The 27,098-nt window shown below is 44.9% G+C and overlaps 1 long non-coding RNA gene across 1 annotated transcript in view; it reads right to left on the bottom strand.

The window, feature by feature from the left end:
- Window positions 1-2,640: 2,640 nt before the first annotated feature.
- Window positions 2,641-27,098, bottom strand: part of LOC141264138 (uncharacterized) — a 43,426-nt gene continuing 18,968 nt past the window's right edge. Inside the window, exon 3 of the long non-coding RNA XR_012319803.1 lies at window positions 2,641-3,104. This is a non-coding gene — a long non-coding RNA (uncharacterized lncRNA). The remainder of the gene's footprint in view (window positions 3,105-27,098) is intronic.

The raw sequence follows: 27,098 nt of genomic DNA, 5'->3' as shown, positions 1-27,098 counted from the left end.
ATGATCTGCAGATTTCTGAGGCTGTGTATGTGAATAATTAATTGTACGGGGTGAGTTCAATATAATAGCAGTGTGGAGGTCAATCAGTGAGGTCAATAATTCTGTGAAGAAACAGGAGTGAATCAGGTGGTCCTTATATAAGGGTGAAGCAGCACATGTTGTACATGCATTTCTCCTTGAAAGCCTGAGAAATATGGGTCGTTCCAGACATTGTTCAGAAGAACAGCGTACTTTGATTGGAGAGGGTAAAACTTATAAAGAAGTGCAGACAATGATCCGCCGTTCAGCTAAAATGATCTCCAATGCTTTAAAATGGAAAGCAAAACCAGAGAGACGCGGAAGAAAACGGAAGACTACCATCCGAATGGATCGGAGAATAGCCAGAATGGCAAAGACTCAGCCAATGATCAGCTCCAGGATGATCACAGACAGTCTCCAGTTACCTGTGAGTAAAATTGAGGTTATGGAGTGGCCAGTCCAATCCCCGGACATTAATCCCATAGAACACTTGTGGGGTGACATCAAAAATGCCGTTTCTGAGGCAAAGCCAATAAATTCCAAAGAATTGTGGGATGTAGTGAAAGCCTCCTGGGCTGGAATAACAGGTGACAGGTGACAGAAGTTGGTTGACTCTATGCAACATAGATGTGAAGCAGTTCTAAAAAAACTGTGGGTAACAACTAAATATTGTGAGTTTGTAAAGACAAATGCAGACACTGCTATTTTATAGAACGGCCCAATGTTCATTGTTTGTTATTTTCTGTAAAGTAGTTAAAAATTATCTACATTTCTCTCCATGTTTTGAATTAGAAAACAGCGAGCGACGTCCCCAATGCTGGAAATAAAAACTAGTATAAAGATTTTGTGCTTATCTCATGTTTTTGAACACGCTGCTATTATATTGAACACTACTGTATAATTTAACTGTCAGGAAGTAGAGGGGACACGGCTATGATCTGCAGATCTTCATGGTGATGCAATAGTCTGCAGAATACATGTACATTTATGTTAGCATTATGAATGGAATGATGGAGTAGTAGTCTTTATTTTCAGGACTGTGTTTGGTCAGCGGATCAGTCAGTCCCGCTGTCCGTGGTGCTGGAGTTGCAGCTCTATCTTCTGCTTTTTGGCCAGATGTGCAACAGCGACGGAGCACATAAAAACTGGAAGGGGCTGCAGAGGTATAGTAATACTGCAGACCCTTGAATCCCCCTGGACCTGTAGGGACCCCAGGATTGGACACCACTGACCAGAAGGTCCTATGAACAGCCCCTTAACAGTTGAGGAGCTACAATGTGTAATATACACACAGTGGATTATAAACTCTACACCCTCCTGTTAAAATGCCAGATTTCTGTTATGTTAAAGAAATCGTACTAAGAAGATGAATTTCAGAACTTTTTCTCCCTTTAGTATCGCTCATAATCTGTACAAATCCATTGAGGAAGAAACTGAAATAATTTTAAGAGGAATAATAAAATAATGCGGTTGCATAAATGTGAGCACCCTCTTATAATTGGGGATGAGTTTGTGTTCAGATCAGCCAATCACATTTCCCCTCAAGTTACATAGTAGTCCGTGCACGGCCACCGTCATTTACAGGGACTCTGATTAACAGCTTTTTAGCGGGTTTTTCCTGACATTTTCTTAGTATCATTGTATACAAAAAGCCATGGTCTATAAACAGCTGACAACACAGCAAAGGATCTTATTGTTGAAAGTTATCAGTCAATAGAAAGATACACAAACATTTTTAAGCTATTAGATCAGCCATGGACACTGTGAAGACGTTATGAAGAAGGGGCTTAATATTTGGCACAACATTGACATTACTTAGAACTGGACGTCCCTCAAAAATTGATTAAAAGACAAAAAGAAAATTGGTCAGGGCGGATGCCAAGAGGCCGACAGCAACATGAAAGGAGCTGCCGGAATTTCTGGCAAGTATTGGTTATTGGCTCCATGTGACAAAAATGGGAGTTTTTTTTTTTTTTTTTTACTAAGAAAAATATTTAAGCCGGACTTTTTTTTTGGCCAAAACCTACATGAAGTCTGCCAAAAGAATGTGGGAAAACGTGTTATACTGTGATGAGACAAAGGTGGAACTTTTTGGCCATAATTCCAAAAGATATGTTTGGTGCAAACCCAAAACTGTGCATCACCAGAAGATCACCGTCCACACAGTGAAGCATGGTGGGGGCAGCATTGTGCTTTAGCGCTGTTTTAAGCAGCTGGAACTGGGACTTTAGTCAAGGTGGAGGGAATTCTAAACAGCATGTTACAAATATTAATCAATTTTGTAACAAAACCTTCAGGTCTCTGCCAAAAAACTGAAGATGAAGAGGAATTTAATTTTTCAGCACATCGACCCTAAGCGACCTTCAAATCACCAAAAGAACAGCTTCTCCAGAAAAAGATCAAAGATTTTGTAATGGTCCAGCCCGAGCCCAGACCTGAATCCAATGAAAAATCTGTAGTGACCTGAAGAGGGCGCTGTACAGAGGAGATGACCCCGCAATCTGACAGATGTGGAGTGGGCAAAGATCACCAAGTCTAGATGTGCTGTGTGGTAGACCCTGACTCAAAAAGACCAAATACTGTCAGAAATTCAAACAGTACATCAACAAGGTATTAGTTTAAGGGTGTGGTTGCATAAATCTGCACATTATTTTATTTCTGTATTTTTCCCTTTCCACCCAAAAAGATTTATGTACCAGTTTATCATATATGTAAAAACCATTAAATATCCCCTGTGCTAATCCCATGACAACACTTCCTATTCTGTCAATTTGAAATTTTCAAAATTACCATTCACTTCAATGTCCAGACCTAACTGCCATGAAACTACTGATGTGGATGGTGATTTGGATCCACGGGATCCGCACCTCAGAGCTATGAGATTGTGACACGTGTCCCTTCCTTGTGTCCAGTAAAGTTCTTAGACTTTCGAGTAGACTTTGTGTCTCGGCCTCTCACCGGTTTCCAGTTCTTTCCTTGCAGTCAGTGAATGCAAACATCCATCGTTTACATCTAGATGACAAAACATCATCCCGTCCTAGTTGATCGTTTGCTGCAATATATCAGTGTAGGAGCCAGCTATGGGCCTGGAGTAAAGGAGAGGAGAGAGATGAGTGCCGCAGCGTTCAGGGACATCTATAGGAGACGAACCATGATGACAGTGATGCAACAAGAGGTAACAGTGGCAGCGCCCGGGCCGGGTAAGAACACGGGTTCATCAGCAGCACAAGCTCTGCAACTGATAGCGGACCCGAGTCACAGGGATGTTCCTGACTTCTGTAAATTAAAAATAATCACCATATAACTGAAAAGTTCTGAAGCTTTCTACTAGAGTTTACATTCACAGACACCAAGAACAATTGAAGTACTAAGGTTATTGAATTATTAAGCAGTTATTAAAGACTCTTCTAAAGTTAAATTTAATATTTCTAACTCCAGAAGTCTGTGCCGATAAATTTCATAATATAAAGGTAGGAATGGCTCTAATACAGAGCGCCGGATCCCCAGCCTTTATTCAAACAGCTAAAGCAGCAGAGCTTGGGTTACTGACAAATTTATCATTGAGTGCAACGAGAAGCCATATGTAGTGAGCTCCCTCTAGTGGTGGCTGTATAAATCTGTATGTAGTGAGCTCCCTCTAGTGGTGGCTGGATAAATCTATATATAGTGAGCTCCCTCTAGTGGTGGCTGTATAAATCTGTATGTAGTGAGCTCCCTCTAGTGGTGGCTGTATAAATCTGTATATAGTGAGCTCCCTCTAGTGGTGGCTGGATAAATCTGTATGTAGTGAGCTCCCTGTAGTGGTGGCTGTATAAATCTGTATGTAGAGAGCTCCCCCTAGTGGTGGCTGTATAAATCTATATGTAGTGAGCTTCCTCTAGTGGTGGCTCTATAAATCTGTATGTAGAGAGCTCCCCCTAGTGGTGGCTATATAAATCTATATGTAGTGAGCTTCCTCTAGTGGTGGCTCTATAAATCTATATGTAGTGAGCTCCCTCTAGTGGTGGCTGTATAAATCTATATGTAGTGAGCTCCCCCTAGTGGTGGCTGTATAAATCTGTATATAGTGAGCTCCCCCTAGAGGTGGCTGTATAAATCTGTATGCATGGAACTCTCCCTAGTGATGGCTGTATAAATCTGTATGTAGTGAGCTCCCCCTAGTGATGGCTGTATAAATCTGTATGTAGTGAGCTCCCCCTAGTGATGGCTGTATAAATCTGTATGTAGTGAGATCCCTTTAGTGGTGGCTGTATAAATCTGTATGTAGTGAGCTCCCTCTAGTGGTGGCTCTATAAATCTATATGTAGTGAGCTCCCTCTAGTGGTGGCTCTATAAATCTGTATGTAGAGAGCTCCCCCTAGTGGTGGCTGTATAAATCTATATGTAGTGAGCTTCCTCTGGTGGTGGCTGTATAAATCTGTATGTAGTGAGCTCCCCCTAGTGGTGGCTCTATAAATCTGTATGTAGTGAGTTCCCCCTAATGGTGGCTCTATAAATCTATATGTAGTGAGCTCCCTCTAGTGGTGGCTGTATAAATCTATATGTAGTGAGCTCCCTCTAGTGGTGGCTCTATAAATCTGTATGTAGTGAGCTCCCCCTAGTGGTGGCTGTATAAATCTATATGTAGTGAGCTCCCCCTAGTGGTGGCTCTATAAATCTGTATGTAGTGAGTTCCCCCTAATGGTGGCTCTATAAATCTATATGTAGTGAGCTCCCTCTAGTGGTGGCTGTATAAATCTATATGTATTGAGCTCCCTCTAGTGGTGGCTCTATAAATCTGTATGTAGTGAGCTCCCCCTAGTGGTGGCTGTATAAATCTATATGTAGTGAGCTCCCCCTAGTGGTGGCTGTATAAATCTGTATGTAGTGAGCTCCCCCTAGTGGTGGCTGTATAAATCTGTATGTAGTGAGCTCCCCCTAGTGGTGGCTGTATGAATCTGTATGTAGTGAGCTCCCTCTAGTGGTGGCTGTATAAATCTGTATGTAGTGAGCTCCTAGTGGTGGTTGTATAAATCTGTATGTAGTGAGCTCCCCCTAGTGGTTGCTATATAAATCTGCATGTAGTGAGCTCCCTTTAGTGGTAGCTGTATAAATCTGTATGTAGTGAGCTCCCCCTAGTGGCGACTGTATAAATCTGTATGTAGTGAGCTCCCCCTAGTGGCGGCTGTATAAATCTGTATGTAGTGAGCTCCCCCTAGTGGTGGCTGTATAAATCTGTATGTAGTGAGCTCCCTATAGTGGTGGTTGTATAAATCTGTATGTAGTGAGCTCCCTCTAGTGGTGGTTGTATAAATCTGTATGTAGTGAGCTCCCCCTAGTGGCGACTGTATAAATCTGTATGTAGTGAGCTCCCCCTAGTGGCGGCTGTATAAATCTGTATGTAGTGAGCCCCCCCTAGTGGTGGCTGTATAAATCTGTATGTAGTGAGCCCCCCCTAGTGGTGGCTGTATAAATCTGTATGTAGTGAGCTCCCCATAGTGGCGGCTGTATAAATCTGTATGTAGTGAGCTCCCTCTAGTGGTGGTTGTATAAATCTGTATGTAGTGAGCTCCCTCTAGTGGTGGTTGTATAAATCTGTATGTAGTGAGCTCCCCCTAGTGGCGGCTGTATAAATCTGTATGTAGTGAGCCCCCTCTAGTGGTGGCTGTATAAATCTGTATGTAGTGAGCCCCCCCCTAGTGGTGGCTGTATAAATCTGTATGTAGTGAGCCCCCTCTAGTGGTGGCTGTATAAATCTGTATGTAGTGAGCTCCCCTAGTGGTGGCTGTATAAATCTGTATGTAGTGAGCTCCCCTAGTGGTGGCTGTATAAATCTGTATGTGGTGAGCTCCCTCTAGTGGTGGCTGTATAAATCTGTATGTAGTGAGCCCCCTCTAGTGGTGACTGTATAAATCTGTATGTAGTGAGCTCCCCCTACTGGTGGCTGTATAAATCTGTATGTAGTGAGCCCCCTCTAGTGGTGACTGTATAAATCTGTATGCAGTGAGCTCCCCCTACTGGTGGCTGTATAAATCTGTATGTAGTGAACTCCCTCTAGTGGTGGCTGTATAAATCTGTATGTAGGGAGCTCCCTCTAGTGGTGACTGTATAAATCTGTATGTAGTGAGCTCCCCCTAGTGGTGGCTGTATAAATCTGTATGTGGTGAGCTCCCTCTAGTGGTGGCTGTATAAATCTGTATGTAGTGAGCCCCCCCTACTGGTGGCTGTATAAATCTGTATGTAGTGAGCCCCCTCTAGTGGTGGCTGTATAAATCTGTATGTAGGGAGCTCCCTCTAGTGGTGACTGTATAAATCTGTATGTAGTGAGCTCCCCCTAGTGGTGGCTGTATAAATCTGTATGTGGTGAGCTCCCTCTAGTGGTGACTGTATAAATCTGTATGCAGTGAGCTCCCCCTACTGGTGGCTGTATAAATCTGTATGTAGTGAGCTCCCACTAGTGGTGGCTGTATAAATCTGTATGTAGTGAGCTCCCTCTAGTGGTGGTTGTATAAATCTGTATGTAGTGAGCTCCCTCTAGTGGTGGTTGTATAAATCTGTATGTAGTGAGCTCCCCCTAGTGGCGACTGTATAAATCTGTATGTAGTGAGCTCCCCCTAGTGGCGGCTGTATAAATCTGTATGTAGTGAGCCCCCCCTAGTGGTGGCTGTATAAATCTGTATGTAGTGAGCCCCCCCTAGTGGTGGCTATATAAATCTGTATGTAGTGAGCTCCCCATAGTGGCGGCTGTATAAATCTGTATGTAGTGAGCTCCCTCTAGTGGTGGTTGTATAAATCTGTATGTAGTGAGCTCCCTCTAGTGGTGGTTGTATAAATCTGTATGTAGTGAGCTCCCTCTAGTGGTGGCTGTATAAATCTGTATGTAGTGAGCTCCCCCTAGTGGTGGCTGTATAAATCTGTATGTAGTGAGCTCCCTCTAGTGGTGGCTGTATAAATCTGTATGTAGTGAGCTCCCCCTAGTGGCGGCTGTATAAATCTGTATGTAGTGAGCCCCCTCTAGTGCTGGCTGTATAAATCTGTATGTAGTGAGCTCCCCCTAGTGGTGGCTGTATAAATCTGTATGTAGTGAGCTCCTTCTAGTGGTGGCTGTATAAATCTGTATGTAGTGAGCTCCCTCTAGTGGTGGCTGTATAAATCTGTATGTAGTGAACTCCCCCTAATGGTGGCTGTATAAATCTGTATATAGTGAGCTCCCTGTAGTGGTGGCTGTATAAATCTGTATGTAGTGAGCTCCTCCTAGTGGTGTCTGTATAAATCTGTATGTAGTGAGCTCCCCCTACTGGTGGCTGTATAAATCTGTATGTAGTGAGCCCCCTCTAGTGGTGACTGTATAAATCTGTATGCAGTGAGCTCCCCCTACTGGTGGCTGTATAAATCTGTATGTAGTGAACTCCCTCTAGTGGTGGCTGTATAAATCTGTATGTAGGAAGCTCCCTCTAGTGGTGACTGTATAAATCTGTATGTAGTGAGCTCCCCCTAGTGGTGGCTGTATAAATCTGTATGTGGTGAGCTCCCTCTAGTGGTGGCTGTATAAATCTGTATGTAGTGAGCCCCCTCTAGTGGTGACTGTATAAATCTGTATGCAGTGAGCTCCCCCTACTGGTGGCTGTATAAATCTGTATGTAGTGAGCTCCCCCTAGTGGTGGCTGTATAAATCTGTATGTAGTGAGCTCCCTCTAGTGGTGGTTGTATAAATCTGTATGTAGTGAGCTCCCTCTAGTGGTGGTTGTATAAATCTGTATGTAGTGAGCTGCCCCTAGTGGCGACTGTATAAATCTGTATGTAGTGAGCTCCCCCTAGTGGCGGCTGTATAAATCTGTATGTAGTGAGCCCCCCCTAGTGGTGGCTGTATAAATCTGTATGTAGTGAGCCCCCCCTAGTGGTGGCTATATAAATCTGTATGTAGTGAGCTCCCCATAGTGGCGGCTGTATAAATCTGTATGTAGTGAGCTCCCTCTAGTGGTGGTTGTATAAATCTGTATGTAGTGAGCTCCCTCTAGTGGTGGTTGTATAAATCTGTATGTGGTGAGCTCCCTCTAGTGGTGGCTGTATAAATCTGTATGTAGTGAGCTCCCTCTAGTGGTGGCTGTATAAATCTGTATGTAGTGAGCTCCCCCTAGTAGTGGCTGTATAAATCTGTATGTAGTGAGCTCCCTCTAGTGGTGGCTGTATAAATCTGTATGTAGTGAGCTCCCCCTAGTGGCGGCTGTATAAATCTGTATGTAGTGAGCCCCCTCTAGTGGTGGCTGTATAAATCTGTATGTAGTGAGCCCCCCCTAGTGGTGGCTGTATAAATCTGTATGTAGTGAGCTCCCCTAGTGGTGGCTGTATAAATCTGTATGTAGTGAGCTCCCCTAGTGGTGGCTGTATAAATCTGTATGTGGTGAGCTCCCTCTAGTGGTGGCTGTATAAATCTGTATGTAGTGAGCCCCCTCTAGTGGTGACAGTATAAATCTGTATGTAGTGAGCTTCCTCTAGTGGTAGCTGTATAAATCTGTATGTAGTGAGCTCCCCCTAGTGGTGGCTGTATAAATCTGTATGTGGTGAGCTCCCTCTAGTGGTGGCTGTATAAATCTGTATGTGGTGAGCTCCCTCTAGTGGTGACTGTATAAATCTGTATGCAGTGAGCTCCCCCTACTGGTGGCTGTATAAATCTGTATGTAGTGAGCTCCCCCTAGTGGTGGCTGTATAAATCTGTATGTAGTGAGCTCCCTCTAGTGGTGGTTGTATAAATCTGTATGTAGTGAGCTCCCTCTAGTGGTGGTTGTATAAATCTGTATGTAGTGAGCTCCCCCTAGTGGCGACTGTATAAATCTGTATGTAGTGAGCTCCCCCTAGTGGCGGCTGTATAAATCTGTATGTAGTGAGCCCCCCCTAGTGGTGGCTGTATAAATCTGTATGTAGTGAGCCCCCCCTAGTGGTGGCTATATAAATCTGTATGTAGTGAGCTCCCCATAGTGGCGGCTGTATAAATCTGTATGTAGTGAGCTCCCTCTAGTGGTGGTTGTATAAATCTGTATGTAGTGAGCTCCCTCTAGTGGTGGTTGTATAAATCTGTATGTAGTGAGCTCCCTCTAGTGGTGGCTGTATCAATCTGTATGTAGTGAGCTCCCTCTAGTGGTGGCTGTATAAATCTGTATGTAGTGAGCTCCCCCTAGTGGTGGCTGTATAAATCTGTATGTAGTGAGCTCCCTCTAGTGGTGGCTGTATAAATCTGTATGTAGTGAGCTCCCCCTAGTGGCGGCTGTATAAATCTGTATGTAGTGAGCCCCCTCTAGTGGTGGCTGTATAAATCTGTATGTAGTGAGCTCCCCCTAGTGGTGGCTGTATAAATCTGTATGTAGTGAGCTCCTTCTAGTGGTGGCTGTATAAATCTGTATGTAGTGAGCTCCCTCTAGTGGTGGCTGTATAAATCTGTATGTAGTGAACTCCCCCTAATGGTGGCTGTATAAATCTGTATATAGTGAGCTCCCTGTAGTGGTGGCTGTATAAATCTGTATGTAGTGAGCTCCTCCTAGTGGTGTCTGTATAAATCTGTATGTAGTGAGCTCCCCCTACTGGTGGCTGTATAAATCTGTATGTAGTGAGCCCCCTCTAGTGGTGACTGTATAAATCTGTATGCAGTGAGCTCTCCCTAGTGGTGGCTGTATAAATCTGTATGTAGGGAGCTCCCTCTAGTGGTGACTGTATAAATCTGTATGTAGTGAGCTCCCCCTAGTGGTGGCTGTATAAATCTGTATGTGGTGAGCTCCCTCTAGTGGTGGCTGTATAAATCTGTATGTAGTGAGCCCCCTCTAGTGGTGACTGTATAAATCTGTATGCAGTGAGCTCCCCCTACTGGTGGCTGTATAAATCTGTATGTAGTGAGCTCCCTCTAGTGGTGGTTGTATAAATCTGTATGTAGTGAGCTCCCTCTAGTGGTGGTTGTATAAATCTGTATGTAGTGAGCTCCCCCTAGTGGCGACTGTATAAATCTGTATGTAGTGAGCTCCCCCTAGTGGCGGCTGTATAAATCTGTATGTAGTGAGCCCCCCCTAGTGGTGGCTGTATAAATCTGTATGTAGTGAGCCCCCCCTAGTGGTGGCTATATAAATCTGTATGTAGTGAGCTCCCCATAGTGGCGGCTGTATAAATCTGTATGTAGTGAGCTCCCTCTAGTGGTGGTTGTATATATCTGTATGTAGTGAGCTCCCTCTAGTGGTGGTTGTATAAATCTGTATGTGGTGAGCTCCCTCTAGTGGTGGCTGTATAAATCTGTATGTAGTGAGCTCCCTCTAGTGGTGGCTGTATAAATCTGTATGTAGTGAGCTCCCCCTAGTAGTGGCTGTATAAATCTGTATGTAGTGAGCTCCCTCTAGTGGTGGCTGTATAAATCTGTATGTAGTGAGCTCCCCTAGTGGTGGCTGTATAAATCTGTATGTAGTGAGCTCCCCTAGTGGTGGCTGTATAAATCTGTATGTGGTGAGCTCCCTCTAGTGGTGGCTGTATAAATCTGTATGTAGTGAGCCCCCTCTAGTGGTGACTGTATAAATCTGTATGTAGTGAGCTTCCTCTAGTGGTGGCTGTATAAATCTGTATGTGGTGAGCTCCCTCTAGTGGTGGCTGTATAAATCTGTATGTGGTGAGCTCCCTCTAGTGGTGACTGTATAAATCTGTATGCAGTGAGCTCCCCCTACTGGTGGCTGTATAAATCTGTATGTAGTGAGCTCCCCCTAGTGGTGGCTGTATAAATCTGTATGTAGTGAGCTCCCTCTAGTGGTGGTTGTATAAATCTGTATGTAGTGAGCTCCCTCTAGTGGTGGTTGTATAAATCTGTATGTAGTGAGCTCCCCCTAGTGGCGACTGTATAAATCTGTATGTAGTGAGCTCCCCCTAGTGGCGGCTGTATAAATCTGTATGTAGTGAGCCCCCCCTAGTGGTGGCTGTATAAATCTGTATGTAGTGAGCCCCCCCTAGTGGTGGCTATATAAATCTGTATGTAGTGAGCTCCCCATAGTGGTGGCTGTATAAATCTGTATGTAGTGAGCTCCTTCTAGTGGTGGCTGTATAAATCTGTATGTAGTGAGCTCCCTCTAGTGGTGGCTGTATAAATCTGTATGTAGTGAACTCCCCCTAATGGTGGCTGTATAAATCTGTATATAGTGAGCTCCCTGTAGTGGTGGCTGTATAAATCTGTATGTAGTGAGCTCCTCCTAGTGGTGTCTGTATAAATCTGTATGTAGTGAGCTCCCCCTACTGGTGGCTGTATAAATCTGTATGTAGTGAGCCCCCTCTAGTGGTGACTGTATAAATCTGTATGCAGTGAGCTCCCCCTACTGGTGGCTGTATAAATCTGTATGTAGTGAACTCCCTCTAGTGGTGGCTGTATAAATCTGTATGTAGGGAGCTCCCTCTAGTGGTGACTGTATAAATCTGTATGTAGTGAGCTCCCCCTAGTGGTGGCTGTATAAATCTGTATGTGGTGAGCTCCCTCTAGTGGTGGCTGTATAAATCTGTATGTAGTGGGCCCCCTCTAGTGGTGACTGTATAAATCTGTATGCAGTGAGCTCCCCCTACTGGTGGCTGTATAAATCTGTATGTAGTGAGCTCCCCCTAGTGGTGGCTGTATATATCTGTATGTAGTGAGCTCCCTCTAGTGGTGGTTGTATAAATCTGTATGTAGTGAGCTCCCTCTAGTGGTGGTTGTATAAATCTGTATGTAGTGAGCTCCCCCTAGTGGCGACTGTATAAATCTGTATGTAGTGAGCTCCCCCTAGTGGCGGCTGTATAAATCTGTATGTAGTGAGCCCCCCCTAGTGGTGGCTGTATAAATCTGTATGTAGTGAGCCCCCCCTAGTGGTGGCTATATAAATCTGTATGTAGTGAGCTCCCCATAGTGGCGGCTGTATAAATCTGTATGTAGTGAGCTCCCTCTAGTGGTGGTTGTATAAATCTGTATGTAGTGAGCTCCCTCTAGTGGTGGTTGTATAAATCTGTATGTGGTGAGCTCCCTCTAGTGGTGGCTGTATAAATCTGTATGTAGTGAGCTCCCTCTAGTGGTGGCTGTATAAATCTGTATGTAGTGAGCTCCCCCTAGTAGTGGCTGTATAAATCTGTATGTAGTGAGCTCCCTCTAGTGGTGGCTGTATAAATCTGTATGTAGTGAGCTCCCCCTAGTGGCGGCTGTATAAATCTGTATGTAGTGAGCCCCCTCTAGTGGTGGCTGTATAAATCTGTATGTAGTGAGCCCCCCCTAGTGGTGGCTGTATAAATCTGTATGTAGTGAGCTCCCCTAGTGGTGGCTGTATAAATCTGTATGTAGTGAGCTCCCCTAGTGGTGGCTGTATAAATCTGTATGTGGTGAGCTCCCTCTAGTGGTGGCTGTATAAATCTGTATGTAGTGAGCCCCCTCTAGTGGTGACTGTATAAATCTGTATGTAGTGAGCTCCCCCTAGTGGTGGCTGTATAAATCTGTATGTGGTGAGCTCCCTCTAGTGGTGGCTGTATAAATCTGTATGTGGTGAGCTCCCTCTAGTGGTGACTGTATAAATCTGTATGCAGTGAGCTCCCCCTACTGGTGGCTGTATAAATCTGTATGTAGTGAGCTCCCCCTAGTGGTGGCTGTATAAATCTGTATGTAGTGAGCTCCCTCTAGTGGTGGTTGTATAAATCTGTATGTAGTGAGCTCCCTCTAGTGGTGGTTGTATAAATCTGTATGTAGTGAGCTCCCCCTAGTGGCGACTGTATAAATCTGTATGTAGTGAGCTCCCCCTAGTGGCGGCTGTATAAATCTGTATGTAGTGAGCCCCCCCTAGTGGTGGCTGTATAAATCTGTATGTAGTGAGCCCCCCCTAGTGGTGGCTATATAAATCTGTATGTAGTGAGCTCCCCATAGTGGCGGCTGTATAAATCTGTATGTAGTGAGCTCCCTCTAGTGGTGGTTGTATAAATCTGTATGTAGTGAGCTCCCTCTAGTGGTGGTTGTATAAATCTGTATGTAGTGAGCTCCCTCTAGTGGTGGCTGTATCAATCTGTATGTAGTGAGCTCCCTCTAGTGGTGGCTGTATAAATCTGTATGTAGTGAGCTCCCCCTAGTGGTGGCTGTATAAATCTGTATGTAGTGAGCTCCCTCTAGTGGTGGCTGTATAAATCTGTATGTAGTGAGCTCCCCCTAGTGGCGGCTGTATAAATCTGTATGTAGTGAGCCCCCTCTAGTGGTGGCTGTATAAATCTGTATGTAGTGAGCTCCCCCTAGTGGTGGCTGTATAAATCTGTATGTAGTGAGCTCCTTCTAGTGGTGGCTGTATAAATCTGTATGTAGTGAGCTCCCTCTAGTGGTGGCTGTATAAATCTGTATGTAGTGAACTCCCCCTAATGGTGGCTGTATAAATCTGTATATAGTGAGCTCCCTGTAGTGGTGGCTGTATAAATCTGTATGTAGTGAGCTCCTCCTAGTGGTGTCTGTATAAATCTGTATGTAGTGAGCTCCCCCTACTGGTGGCTGTATAAATCTGTATGTAGTGAGCCCCCTCTAGTGGTGACTGTATAAATCTGTATGCAGTGAGCTCCCCCTACTGGTGGCTGTATAAATCTGTATGTAGTGAACTCCCTCTAGTGGTGGCTGTATAAATCTGTATGTAGGGAGCTCCCTCTAGTGGTGACTGTATAAATCTGTATGTAGTGAGCTCCCCCTAGTGGTGGCTGTATAAATCTGTATGTGGTGAGCTCCCTCTAGTGGTGGCTGTATAAATCTGTATGTAGTGAGCCCCCTCTAGTGGTGACTGTATAAATCTGTATGCAGTGAGCTCCCCCTACTGGTGGCTGTATAAATCTGTATGTAGTGAGCTCCCTCTAGTGGTGGTTGTATAAATCTGTATGTAGTGAGCTCCCTCTAGTGGTGGTTGTATAAATCTGTATGTAGTGAGCTCCCCCTAGTGGCGACTGTATAAATCTGTATGTAGTGAGCTCCCCCTAGTGGCGGCTGTATAAATCTGTATGTAGTGAGCCCCCCCTAGTGGTGGCTGTATAAATCTGTATGTAGTGAGCCCCCCCTAGTGGTGGCTATATAAATCTGTATGTAGTGAGCTCCCCATAGTGGCGGCTGTATAAATCTGTATGTAGTGAGCTCCCTCTAGTGGTGGTTGTATAAATCTGTATGTAGTGAGCTCCCTCTAGTGGTGGTTGTATAAATCTGTATGTGGTGAGCTCCCTCTAGTGGTGGCTGTATAAATCTGTATGTAGTGAGCTCCCTCTAGTGGTGGCTGTATAAATCTGTATGTAGTGAGCTCCCCCTAGTAGTGGCTGTATAAATCTGTATGTAGTGAGCTCCCTCTAGTGGTGGCTGTATAAATCTGTATGTAGTGAGCTCCCCCTAGTGGCGGCTGTATAAATCTGTATGTAGTGAGCCCCCTCTAGTGGTGGCTGTATAAATCTGTATGTAGTGAGCCCCCCCCTAGTGGTGGCTGTATAAATCTGTATGTAGTGAGCTCCCCTAGTGGTGGCTGTATAAATCTGTATGTAGTGAGCTCCCCTAGTGGTGGCTGTATAAATCTGTATGTGGTGAGCTCCCTCTAGTGGTGGCTGTATAAATCTGTATGTAGTGAGCCCCCTCTAGTGGTGACTGTATAAATCTGTATGTAGTGAGCTTCCTCTAGTGGTAGCTGTATAAATCTGTATGTAGTGAGCTCCCCCTAGTGGTGGCTGTATAAATCTGTATGTGGTGAGCTCCCTCTAGTGGTGGCTGTATAAATCTGTATGTGGTGAGCTCCCTCTAGTGGTGACTGTATAAATCTGTATGCAGTGAGCTCCCCCTACTGGTGGCTGTATAAATCTGTATGTAGTGAGCTCCCCCTAGTGGTGGCTGTATAAATCTGTATGTAGTGAGCTCCCTCTAGTGGTGGTTGTATAAATCTGTATGTAGTGAGCTCCCTCTAGTGGTGGTTGTATAAATCTGTATGTAGTGAGCTCCCCCTAGTGGCGACTGTATAAATCTGTATGTAGTGAGCTCCCCCTAGTGGCGGCTGTATAAATCTGTATGTAGTGAGCCCCCCCTAGTGGTGGCTGTATAAATCTGTATGTAGTGAGCCCCCCCTAGTGGTGGCTATATAAATCTGTATGTAGTGAGCTCCCCATAGTGGTGGCTGTATAAATCTGTATGTAGTGAGCTCCTTCTAGTGGTGGCTGTATAAATCTGTATGTAGTGAGCTCCCTCTAGTGGTGGCTGTATAAATCTGTATGTAGTGAACTCCCCCTAATGGTGGCTGTATAAATCTGTATATAGTGAGCTCCCTGTAGTGGTGGCTGTATAAATCTGTATGTAGTGAGCTCCTCCTAGTGGTGTCTGTATAAATCTGTATGTAGTGAGCTCCCCCTACTGGTGGCTGTATAAATCTGTATGTAGTGAGCCCCCTCTAGTGGTGACTGTATAAATCTGTATGCAGTGAGCTCCCCCTACTGGTGGCTGTATAAATCTGTATGTAGTGAACTCCCTCTAGTGGTGGCTGTATAAATCTGTATGTAGGGAGCTCCCTCTAGTGGTGACTGTATAAATCTGTATGTAGTGAGCTCCCCCTAGTGGTGGCTGTATAAATCTGTATGTGGTGAGCTCCCTCTAGTGGTGGCTGTATAAATCTGTATGTAGTGAGCCCCCTCTAGTGGTGACTGTATAAATCTGTATGCAGTGAGCTCCCCCTACTGGTGGCTGTATAAATCTGTATGTAGTGAGCTCCCCCTAGTGGTGGCTGTATAAATCTGTATGTAGTGAGCTCCCTCTAGTGGTGGTTGTATAAATCTGTATGCAGTGAGCTCCCTCTAGTGGTGGTTGTATAAATCTGTATGTAGTGAGCTCCCCCTAGTGGCGACTGTATAAATCTGTATGTAGTGAGCTCCCCCTAGTGGCGGCTGTATAAATCTGTATGTAGTGAGCCCCCCCTAGTGGTGGCTGTATAAATCTGTATGTAGTGAGCCCCCCCTAGTGGTGGCTATATAAATCTGTATGTAGTGAGCTCCCCATAGTGGCGGCTGTATAAATCTGTATGTAGTGAGCTCCCTCTAGTGGTGGTTGTATAAATCTGTATGTAGTGAGCTCCCTCTAGTGGTGGTTGTATAAATCTGTATGTGGTGAGCTCCCTCTAGTGGTGGCTGTATAAATCTGTATGTAGTGAGCTCCCTCTAGTGGTGGCTGTATAAATCTGTATGTAGTGAGCTCCCCCTAGTAGTGGCTGTATAAATCTGTATGTAGTGAGCTCCCTCTAGTGGTGGCTGTATAAATCTGTATGTAGTGAGCTCCCCCTAGTGGCGGCTGTATAAATCTGTATGTAGTGAGCCCCCTCTAGTGGTGGCTGTATAAATCTGTATGTAGTGAGCCCCCCCTAGTGGTGGCTGTATAAATCTGTATGTAGTGAGCTCCCCTAGTGGTGGCTGTATAAATCTGTATGTAGTGAGCTCCCCTAGTGGTGGCTGTATAAATCTGTATGTGGTGAGCTCCCTCTAGTGGTGGCTGTATAAATCTGTATGTAGTGAGCCCCCTCTAGTGGTGACTGTATAAATCTGTATGTAGTGAGCTTCCTCTAGTGGTAGCTGTATAAATCTGTATGTAGTGAGCTCCCCCTAGTGGTGGCTGTATAAATCTGTATGTGGTGAGCTCCCTCTAGTGGTGGCTGTATAAATCTGTATGTGGTGAGCTCCCTCTAGTGGTGACTGTATAAATCTGTATGCAGTGAGCTCCCCCTACTGGTGGCTGTATAAATCTGTATGTAGTGAGCTCCCCCTAGTGGTGGCTGTATAAATCTGTATGTAGTGAGCTCCCTCTAGTGGTGGTTGTATAAATCTGTATGTAGTGAGCTCCCTCTAGTGGTGGTTGTATAAATCTGTATGTAGTGAGCTCCCCCTAGTGGCGACTGTATAAATCTGTATGTAGTGAGCTCCCCCTAGTGGCGGCTGTATAAATCTGTATGTAGTGAGCCCCCCCTAGTGGTGGCTGTATAAATCTGTATGTAGTGAGCCCCCCCTAGTGGTGGCTATATAAATCTGTATGTAGTGAGCTCCCCATTGTGGCGGCTGTATAAATCTGTATGTAGTGAGCTCCCTCTAGTGGTGGTTGTATAAATCTGTATGTAGTGAGCTCCCTCTAGTGGTGGTTGTATAAATCTGTATGTAGTGAGCTCCCTCTAGTGGTGGCTGTATCAATCTGTATGTAGTGAGCTCCCTCTAGTGGTGGCTGTATAAATCTGTATGTAGTGAGCTCCCCCTAGTGGTGGCTGTATAAATCTGTATGTAGTGAGCTCCCTCTAGTGGTGGCTGTATAAATCTGTATGTAGTGAGCTCCCCCTAGTGGCGGCTGTATAAATCTGTATGTAGTGAGCCCCCTCTAGTGGTGGCTGTATAAATCTGTATGTAGTGAGCTCCCCCTAGTGGTGGCTGTATAAATCTGTATGTAGTGAGCTCCTTCTAGTGGTGGCTGTATAAATCTGTATGTAGTGAGCTCCCTCTAGTGGTGGCTGTATAAATCTGTATGTAGTGAACTCCCCCTAATGGTGGCTGTATAAATCTGTATATAGTGAACTCCCTGTAGTGGTGGCTGTATAAATCTGTATGTAGTGAGCTCCTCCTAGTGGTGTCTGTATAAATCTGTATGTAGTGAGCTCCCCCTACTGGTGGCTGTATAAATCTGTATGTAGTGAGCCCCCTCTAGTGGTGACTGTATAAATCTGTATGCAGTGAGCTCCCCCTACTGGTGGCTGTATAAATCTGTATGTAGTGAACTCCCTCTAGTGGTGGCTGTATAAATCTGTATGTAGGGAGCTCCCTCTAGTGGTGACTGTATAAATCTGTATGTAGTGAGCTCCCCCTAGTGGTGGCTGTATAAATCTGTATGTGGTGAGCTCCCTCTAGTGGTGGCTGTATAAATCTGTATGTAGTGAGCCCCCTCTAGTGGTGACTGTATAAATCTGTATGCAGTGAGCTCCCCCTACTGGTGGCTGTTTAAATCTGTATGTAGTGAGCTCCCTCTAGTGGTGGTTGTATAAATCTGTATGTAGTGAGCTCCCTCTAGTGGTGGTTGTATAAATCTGTATGTAGTGAGCTCCCCCTAGTGGCGACTGTATAAATCTGTATGTAGTGAGCTCCCCCTAGTGGCGGCTGTATAAATCTGTATGTAGTGAGCCCCCCCTAGTGGTGGCTGTATAAATCTGTATGTAGTGAGCCCCCCCTAGTGGTGGCTATATAAATCTGTATGTAGTGAGCTCCCCATAGTGGCGGCTGTATAAATCTGTATGTAGTGAGCTCCCTCTAGTGGTGGTTGTATAAATCTGTATGTAGTGAGCTCCCTCTAGTGGTGGTTGTATAAATCTGTATGTGGTGAGCTCCCTCTAGTGGTGGCTGTATAAATCTGTATGTAGTGAGCTCCCTCTAGTGGTGGCTGTATAAATCTGTATGTAGTGAGCTCCCCCTAGTAGTGGCTGTATAAATCAGTATGTAGTGAGCTCCCTCTAGTGGTGGCTGTATAAATCTGTATGTAGTGAGCTCCCCCTAGTGGCGGCTGTATAAATCTGTATGTAGTGAGCCCCCTCTAGTGGTGGCTGTATAAATCTGTATGTAGTGAGCCCCCCCCTAGTGGTGGCTGTATAAATCTGTATGTAGTGAGCTCCCCTAGTGGTGGCTGTATAAATCTGTATGTAGTGAGCTCCCCTAGTGGTGGCTGTATAAATCTGTATGTGGTGAGCTCCCTCTAGTGGTGGCTGTATAAATCTGTATGTAGTGAGCCCCCTCTAGTGGTGACTGTATAAATCTGTATGTAGTGAGCTTCCTCTAGTGGTAGCTGTATAAATCTGTATGTAGTGAGCTCCCCCTAGTGGTGGCTGTATAAATCTGTATGTGGTGAGCTCCCTCTAGTGGTGGCTGTATAAATCTGTATGTGGTGAGCTCCCTCTAGTGGTGACTGTATAAATCTGTATGCAGTGAGCTCCCCCTACTGGTGGCTGTATAAATCTGTATGTAGTGAGCTCCCCCTAGTGGTGGCTGTATAAATCTGTATGTAGTGAGCTCCCTCTAGTGGTGGTTGTATAAATCTGTATGTAGTGAGCTCCCTCTAGTGGTGGTTGTATAAATCTGTATGTAGTGAGCTCCCCCTAGTGGCGACTGTATAAATCTGTATGTAGTGAGCTCCCCCTAGTGGCGGCTGTATAAATCTGTATGTAGTGAGCCCCCCCTAGTGGTGGCTGTATAAATCTGTATGTAGTGAGCCCCCCCTAGTGGTGGCTATATAAATCTGTATGTAGTGAGCTCCCCATAGTGGAGGCTGTATAAATCTGTATGTAGTGAGCTCCCTCTAGTGGTGGTTGTATAAATCTGTATGTAGTGAGCTCCCTCTAGTGGTGGTTGTATAAATCTGTATGTAGTGAGCTCCCTCTAGTGGTGGCTGTATAAATCTGTATGTAGTGAGCTCCCTCTAGTGGTGGCTGTATAAATCTGTATGTAGTGAGCTCCCCCTAGTGGTGGCTGTATAAATCTGTATGTAGTGAGCTCCCTCTAGTGGTGGCTGTATAAATCTGTATGTAGTGAGCTCCCCCTAGTGGCGGCTGTATAAATCTGTATGTAGTGAGCCCCCTCTAGTGGTGGCTGTATAAATCTGTATGTAGTGAGCTCCCCCTAGTGGTGGCTGTATAAATCTGTATGTAGTGAGCTCCTTCTAGTGGTGGCTGTATAAATCTGTATGTAGTGAGCTCCCTCTAGTGGTGGCTGTATAAATCTGTATGTAGTGAACTCCCCCTAATGGTGGCTGTATAAATCTGTATATAGTGAGCTCCCTGTAGTGGTGGCTGTATAAATCTGTATGTAGTGAGCTCCTCCTAGTGGTGTCTGTATAAATCTGTATGTAGTGAGCTCCCCCTACTGGTGGCTGTATAAATCTGTATGTAGTGAGCCCCCTCTAGTGGTGACTGTATAAATCTGTATGCAGTGAGCTCCCCCTACTGGTGGCTGTATAAATCTGTATGTAGTGAACTCCCTCTAGTGGTGGCTGTATAAATCTGTATGTAGGGAGCTCCCTCTAGTGGTGACTGTATAAATCTGTATGTAGTGAGCTCCCCCTAGTGGTGGCTGTATAAATTTGTATGTGGTGAGCTCCCTCTAGTGGTGGCTGTATAAATCTGTATGTAGTGAGCCCCCTCTAGTGGTGACTGTATAAATCTGTATGCAGTGAGCTCCCCCTACTGGTGGCTGTTTAAATCTGTATGTAGTGAGCTCCCTCTAGTGGTGGTTGTATAAATCTGTATGTAGTGAGCTCCCTCTAGTGGTGGTTGTATAAATCTGTATGTAGTGAGCTCCCCCTAGTGGCGACTGTATAAATCTGTATGTAGTGAGCTCCCCCTAGTGGTGGCTGTATAAATCTGTATGTAGTGAGCTCCCTCTAGTGGTGGTTGTATAAATCTGTATGTAGTGAGCTCCCTCTAGTGGTGGTTGTATAAATCTGTATGTAGTGAGCTCCCCCTAGTGGCGACTGTATAAATCTGTATGTAGTGAGCTCCCCCTAGTGGCGGCTGTATAAATCTGTATGTAGTGAGCCCCCCCTAGTGGTGGCTGTATAAATCTGTATGTAGTGAGCCCCCCCTAGTGGCGGCTATATAAATCTGTATGTAGTGAGCTCCCCATAGTGGCGGCTGTATAAATCTGTATGTAGTGAGCTCCCTCTAGTGGTGGTTGTATAAATCTGTATGTAGTGAGCTCCCTCTAGTGGTGGTTGTATAAATCTGTATGTAGTGAGCTCCCTCTAGTGGTGGCTGTATAAATCTGTATGTAGTGAGCTCCCCCTAGTGGCGACTGTATAAATCTGTATGTAGTAAGCTTCCTCTAGTGGTGGCTGTATAAATCTGTATGTAGTGAGCTTCCTCTAGTGGTAGCTGTATAAATCTGTATGTAGTGAGCTCCCTCTAGTGGTGGCTGTATAAATCTGTATGTAGTGAGCTCCCTCTAGTGGTGGCTGTATAAATCTGTATGTAGTGAACTCCCTCTAGTGGTGGCTGTATAAATCTGTATGTAGTGAACTCCCCCTAGTGGTGGCTGTATAAATCTGTATATAGTGAGCTCTCCCTAGTGGTGGCTGTATAAATCTGTATGTAGTGAACTCCCCCTAATGGTGGCTGTATAAATCTGTATATAGTGAGCTCCCCCTAGTGGTGGCTGTATAAATCTGTATGTAGTGAACTCCCCCTAATGGTGGCTGTATAAATCTGTATATAGTGAGCTCCCCCTAGTGGTGGCTGTATAAATCTGTATGTAGTGAGCTCCTCCTAGTGGTGGCTGTATAAATCTGTATGTAGTGAGCTCCCTCTAGTGGTGGTTGTATAAATCTGTGTGTAGTGAGCTCTCCCTAATGGTGGCTGTATAAATCTGTATATAGTGAGCTCCCCCTAGTGGTGGCTGTATAAATCTGTATGTAGTGAGCTCCTCCTAGTGGTGGCTGTATAAATCTGTATGTAGCGAGCTCCCTCTAGTGGTGACTGTATAAATCTGTATGTAGTGAGCTTCCTCTAGTGGTGGCTGTATAAATCTGTATGTAGTGAGCTCCCTCTAGTGGTGTCTGTATAAATCTGTATGTAGTGAGCTCCCCATAGTGGCGGCTGTATAAATCTGTATGTAGTGAGCTCCCTCTAGTGGTGGTTGTATAAATCTGTATGTAGTGAGCTCCCTCTAGTGGTGGTTGTATAAATCTGTATGTAGTGAGCTCCCCCTTGTGGCGGCTGTATAAATCTGTATGTAGTGAGCCCCCTCTAGTGGTGGCTGTATAAATCTGTATGTAGTGAGCCCCCCCCCCCTAGTGGTGGCTGTATAAATCTGTATGTAGTGAGCTCCCCTAGTGGTGGCTGTATAAATCTGTATGTAGTGAGCTCCCTCTAGTGGTGGTTGTATAAATCTGTATGTAGTGAGCTCCCCTAGTGGTGGCTGTATAAATCTGTATGTAGTGAGCTCCCCTAGTGGTGGCTGTATAAATCTGAATGTGGTGAGCTCCCTCTAGTGGTGGCTGTATAAATCTGTATGTAGTGAGCCCCCTCTAGTGGTGACTGTATAAATCTGTATGTAGTGAGCTCCCCCTGCTGGTGGCTGTATAAATCTGTATGTGGTGAGATCCCTCTAGTGGTGGCTGTATAAATCTGTATGTAGTGAGCCCCCTCTAGTGGTGACTGTATAAATCTGTATGTAGTGAGCTCCCCCTACTGGTGGCTGTATAAATCTGTATGTAGTGAACTCCTTCTAGTGGTGGCTGTATAAATCTGTATGTAGTGAACTCCCCCTAATGGTGGCTGTATAAATCTGTATATAGTGAGCTCCCCCTAGTGGTGGCTGTATAAATCTGTATGTAGTGAACTCCCCCTAATGGTGGCTGTATAAATCTGTATATAGTGAGCTCCCCCTAGTGGTGGCTGTATAAATCTGTATGTAGTGAGCTCCTCCTAGTGGTGGCTGTATAAATCTGTATGTAGTGAGCTTCCTCTAGTGGTGGCTGTATAAATCTGTATGTAGTGAGCTCCCTCTAGTGGTGTCTGTATAAATCTGTATGTAGTGAGCTCCCTCTAGTGGTGGCTGTATAATTCTGTATGTAGTGAGCTCCCTCTAGTGGTGGTTGTATAAATCTGTATGTAGTGAGCTCCCCCTACTGGTGGCTGTATAAATCTGTATATAGTGAGCTCCCCCTAGTGGTGGCTGTATAAATCTGTATGTAGCGAGCTCCCTCTAGTGATGGCTGTATAAATCTGTATGTAGTGAGCTCCCTCTAGTGGTGGCTGTATAAATCTGTATGTAGTGAGCTCCCTCTAGTGGTGACTGTATAAATCTGTATGTAGTGAGCTTCCTCTAGTGGTGGCTGTATAAATCTGTATGTAGTGAGCTCCCTCTAGTGGTGACTGTATAAATCTGTATGTAGTGAGCTTCCTCTAGTGGTGGCTGTATAAATCTGTATGTAGTGAGCTCCCTCTAGTGGTGGCTGTATAAATCTGTATGTAGTGAGCTCCCTCTAGTGGTGACTGTATAAATCTGTATGTAGTGAGCTTCCTCTAGTGGTGGCTGTATAAATCTGTATATAGTGAGCTCCCTGTAGTGGTGGCTGTATAAATCTGTATGTAGTGAGCTCCCTCTAGTGGTGGCTCTATAAATCTGTATGTAGTGAGCTCCCTCTAGTGGTGGCTGTATAAATCTGTATGTAGTGAGCTCCCTCTAGTGGTGACTGTATAAATCTGTATGTAGTGAGCTTCCTCTAGTGGTGGCTGTATAAATCTGTATATAGTGAGCTCCCTGTAGTGGTGGCTGTATAAATCTGTATGTAGTGAGCTCCTCCTAGTGGTGGCTGTATAAATCTGTATATAGTGAGCTCCCTCTAGTGGTGGCTGTATAAATCTGTATGCAGTGAGCTCCCTCTAGTGGTGGCTGTATAAATCTGTAGGTAGTGAGCTCCCTCTAGTGGTGGCTGTATAAATCTGTATGCAGTGAGCTCCCTCTAGTGGTGGCTGTATAAATCTGTATGTAGTGAGCTCCCTCTAGTGGTGACTGTACAAATCTGTATGTAGTGAGCTCCCTCTAGTGGTCACTGTATAAATCTGTGTGTAGTGAGCTCCAGCTAGTGGTGACTGTATAAATCTGTATGTAGTGAGCTCCCTCTAGTGGTGACTGTATAAATCTGTATGTAGTGAGCTCCCTCTAGTGCTGGCTGTATAAATCTGTATGTAGTGAGCTTCCTCTAATGGTGGCTGTATAAATCTGTATGTAATGAGCTCCCCCTAGTGGTGGCTGTATAAATCTGTATGTAGTGAACTCCCCCTAATGGTGGCTGTATAAATCTGTATATAGTGAGCTCCCCCTAGTGGTGGCTGTATAAATCTGTATGTAGTGAGCTCCTCCTAGTGGTGGCTGTATAAATCTGTATGTAGTGACCTTCCTCTAGTGGTGGCTGTATAAATCTGTATGTAGTGAGCTCCCCCTAGTGGTGGCTGTATAAATCTGTATGTTGTGAGCTCCCGCTAGTGGTGGCTGTATAAATCTGTATGTAGTGAGCTCCCTCTAGTGGTGGCTGTATAAATCTGTATGTAGTGAGCTTCCTCTAGTGGTAGCTGTATAAATCTGTATGTAGTGAGCTCCCTCTAGTGGTGGCTGTATAAATATGTATGTAGTGAACTCCCTCTAGTGGTGGCTGTATAAATCTGTATGTAGTGAACTCCCCCTAGTGGTGGCTGTATAAATCTGTATGTAGTGAGCTCTCCCTAGTGGTGGCTGTATAAATCTGTATGTAGTGAACTCCCCCTAATGGTGGCTGTATAAATCTGTATATAGTGAGCTCCCCCTAGTGGTGACTGTATAAATCTGTATGTAGTGAACTCCCCCTAATGGTGGCTGTATAAATCTGTATATAGTGAGCTCCCCCTAGTGGTGGCTGTATAAATCTGTATGTAGTGAGCTCCTCCTAGTGGTGGCTGTATAAATCTGTATGTAGTGAGCTTCCTCTAGTGGTGGCTGTATAAATCTGTATGTAGTGAGCTCCCTCTAGTGGTGTCTGTATAAATCTGTATGTAGTGAGCTCCCTCTAGTGGTGGCTGTATAAATCTGTATGTAGTGAGCTCCCTCTAGTGGTGGTTGTATAAATCTGTATGTAGTGAGCTTTCCCTATTGGTGGCTGTATAAATCTGTATATAGTGAGCTCCCCCTAGTGGTGGCTGTATAAATCTGTATGTAGTGAGCTCCTCCTAGTGGTGGCTGTATAAATCTGTATGTAGCGAGCTCCCTCTAGTGGTGACTGTTTAAATCTGTATGTAGTGAGCTTCCTCTAGTGGTGGCTGTATAAATCTGTATGTAGTGAGCTCCCTCTAGTGGTGGCTGTATAAATCTGTATGTAGTGAACTCCCCCTAATGGTGGCTGTATAAATCTGTATATAGTGAGCTCCCCGTAGTGGTGGCTGTATAAATCTGTATGTAGTGAGCTCCTCCTAGTGGTGGCTGTATAAATCTGTATGTAGTGAGCTTCCTCTAGTGGTGGCTGTATAAATCTGTATGTAATGAGCTCCCCCTAGTGGTGGCTGTATAAATCTGTATGTAGTGAACTCCCCCTAATGGTGGCTGTATAAATCTGTATATAGTGAGCTCCCCCTAGTGGTGGCTGTATAAATCTGTATGTAGTGAGCTCCTCCTTGTGGTGGCTGTATAAATCTGTATGCAGTGAGCTCCCCCTACTGGTGGCTGTATAAATCTGTATGTAGTGAGCTCCCTCCAGTGGTGACTGTATAAATCTGTATGTAGTGAGCTCTCTCTAGTGGTGTCTGTATAAATCTGTATGTAGTGAACTCCCTCTAGTGGTGGCTGTATAAATCTGTATGTAGTGAACTCCCCCTAATGGTGGCTGTATAAATCTGTATATAGTGAGCTCCCCCTAGTGGTGGCTGTATAAATCTGTATGTAGTGAACTCCCCCTAATGGTGGCTTTATAAATCTGTATATAGTGAGCTCCCCCTAGTGGTGGCTGTATATATCTGTATATAGTGAGCTCCCCCTAGTGGTGGCTGTATAAATCTGTATGTAGTGAGCTCCTCCTAGTGGTGGCTGTATAAATCTGTATGTAGTGAGCTCCCTCTAGTGGTGGCTGTATAAATCTGTATACAGTGAGCCCCCCCTAGTGGTGGCTGTATAAATCTGTATGTAGTGAGCTCCCCATAGTGGTGGCTGTATAAATCTGTATGTAGTGAGCTCCTCCTAGTGGTGGCTGTATAAATCTGTATGTATTGAGCTCCCTCTAGTGGTGGCTGTATAAATCTGTATGTAATGAGCTCCCTCTAGTGGTGGCTGTATACATCTGTATGTAGTGAGCTCCCTCTAGTGGTGGCTGTATAAATCTGTATGTAGTGAGCTCCTTCTAGTGGTGGCTGTATAAATCTGTATGTAGTGAGCTCCTCCTAGTGGTGACTGTATAAATCTGTATGTAGTGAGCTCCCTCTAGTGGTGGCTGTATACATCTGTATGTAGTGAGCTCCCTCTAGTGGTGGCTGTATAAATCTGTATGTAGTGAGCTCCTTCTAGTGGTGGCTGTATAAATCTGTATGTAGTGAGCTCCCTCTAGTGGTGGCTGTATACATCTGTATGTAGTGAGCTCCCTCTAGTGGTGGCTGTATAAATCTGTATGTAGTGAGCTCCTTCTAGTGGTGGCTGTATAAATCTGTATGTAGTGAGCTCCTCTTAGTGGTGACTGTATAAATCTGTATGTAGTGAGCTCCCTCTAGTGGTGGCTGTATACATCTGTATGTAGTGAGCTCCCTCTAGTGGTGGCTGTATAAATCTGTATGTAGTGAGCTCCTTCTAGTGGTGGCTGTATAAATCTGTATGTAGTGAGCTCCTCCTAGTGGTGGCTGTATAAATCTGTATGTAGTGAGCTCCCTCTAGTGGTGGCTGTATAAATCTGTATGTAGTGAGCTCCTTCTAGTGGTGGCTGTATAAATCTGTATGTAGTGAACTCCCCCTAGTGGTGACTGTATAAATCTGTATGTAGTGAGCTCCCTCTAGTGGTGGCTGTATACATCTGTATGTAGTGAGCTCCCTCTAGTGGTGGCTGTATAAATCTGTATGTAGTGAGCTCCTTCTAGTGGTGGCTGTATAAATCTGTATGTAGTGAGCTCCCTCTAGTGGTGGCTGTATACATCTGTATGTAGTGAGCTCCCTCTAGTGGTGGCTGTATAAATCTGTATGTAGTGAGCTCCCACTAGTGGTGGCTGTATAAATCTGTATGTAGTGAGCTCCTTCTAGTGGTGGCTGTATAAAACTGTATGTAGTGAGCTCCTCCTAGTGGTGACTGTATAAATCTGTATGTAGTGAGCTCCCTCTAGTGGTGGCTGTATACATCTGTATGTAGTGAGCTCCCTCTAGTGGTGGCTGTATAAATCTGTATGTAGTGAGCTCCTTCTAGTGGTGGCTGTATAAATCTGTATGTAGTGAGCTCCTCCTAGTGGTGGCTGTATAAATCTGTATATAGTGAGCTCCCTCTAGTGATGGCTGTATAAATCTGTATGTAGTGAGCTCCCTCTAGTGGTGGCTGTATAAATCTGTATGTAGTGAGCTCCCCCTAGTGGTGGCTGTAT

Source organism: Phyllobates terribilis, unplaced genomic scaffold (assembly GCF_046119375.1).
Source record: "Phyllobates terribilis strain yellow unplaced genomic scaffold, ASM4611937v1 Scaffold_4__5_contigs__length_816908805, whole genome shotgun sequence".
In the NCBI taxonomy this organism is placed as follows: Eukaryota; Metazoa; Chordata; class Amphibia; order Anura; family Dendrobatidae; genus Phyllobates; species Phyllobates terribilis.
This window is presented reverse-complemented; position numbering and strand designations above follow the sequence as displayed.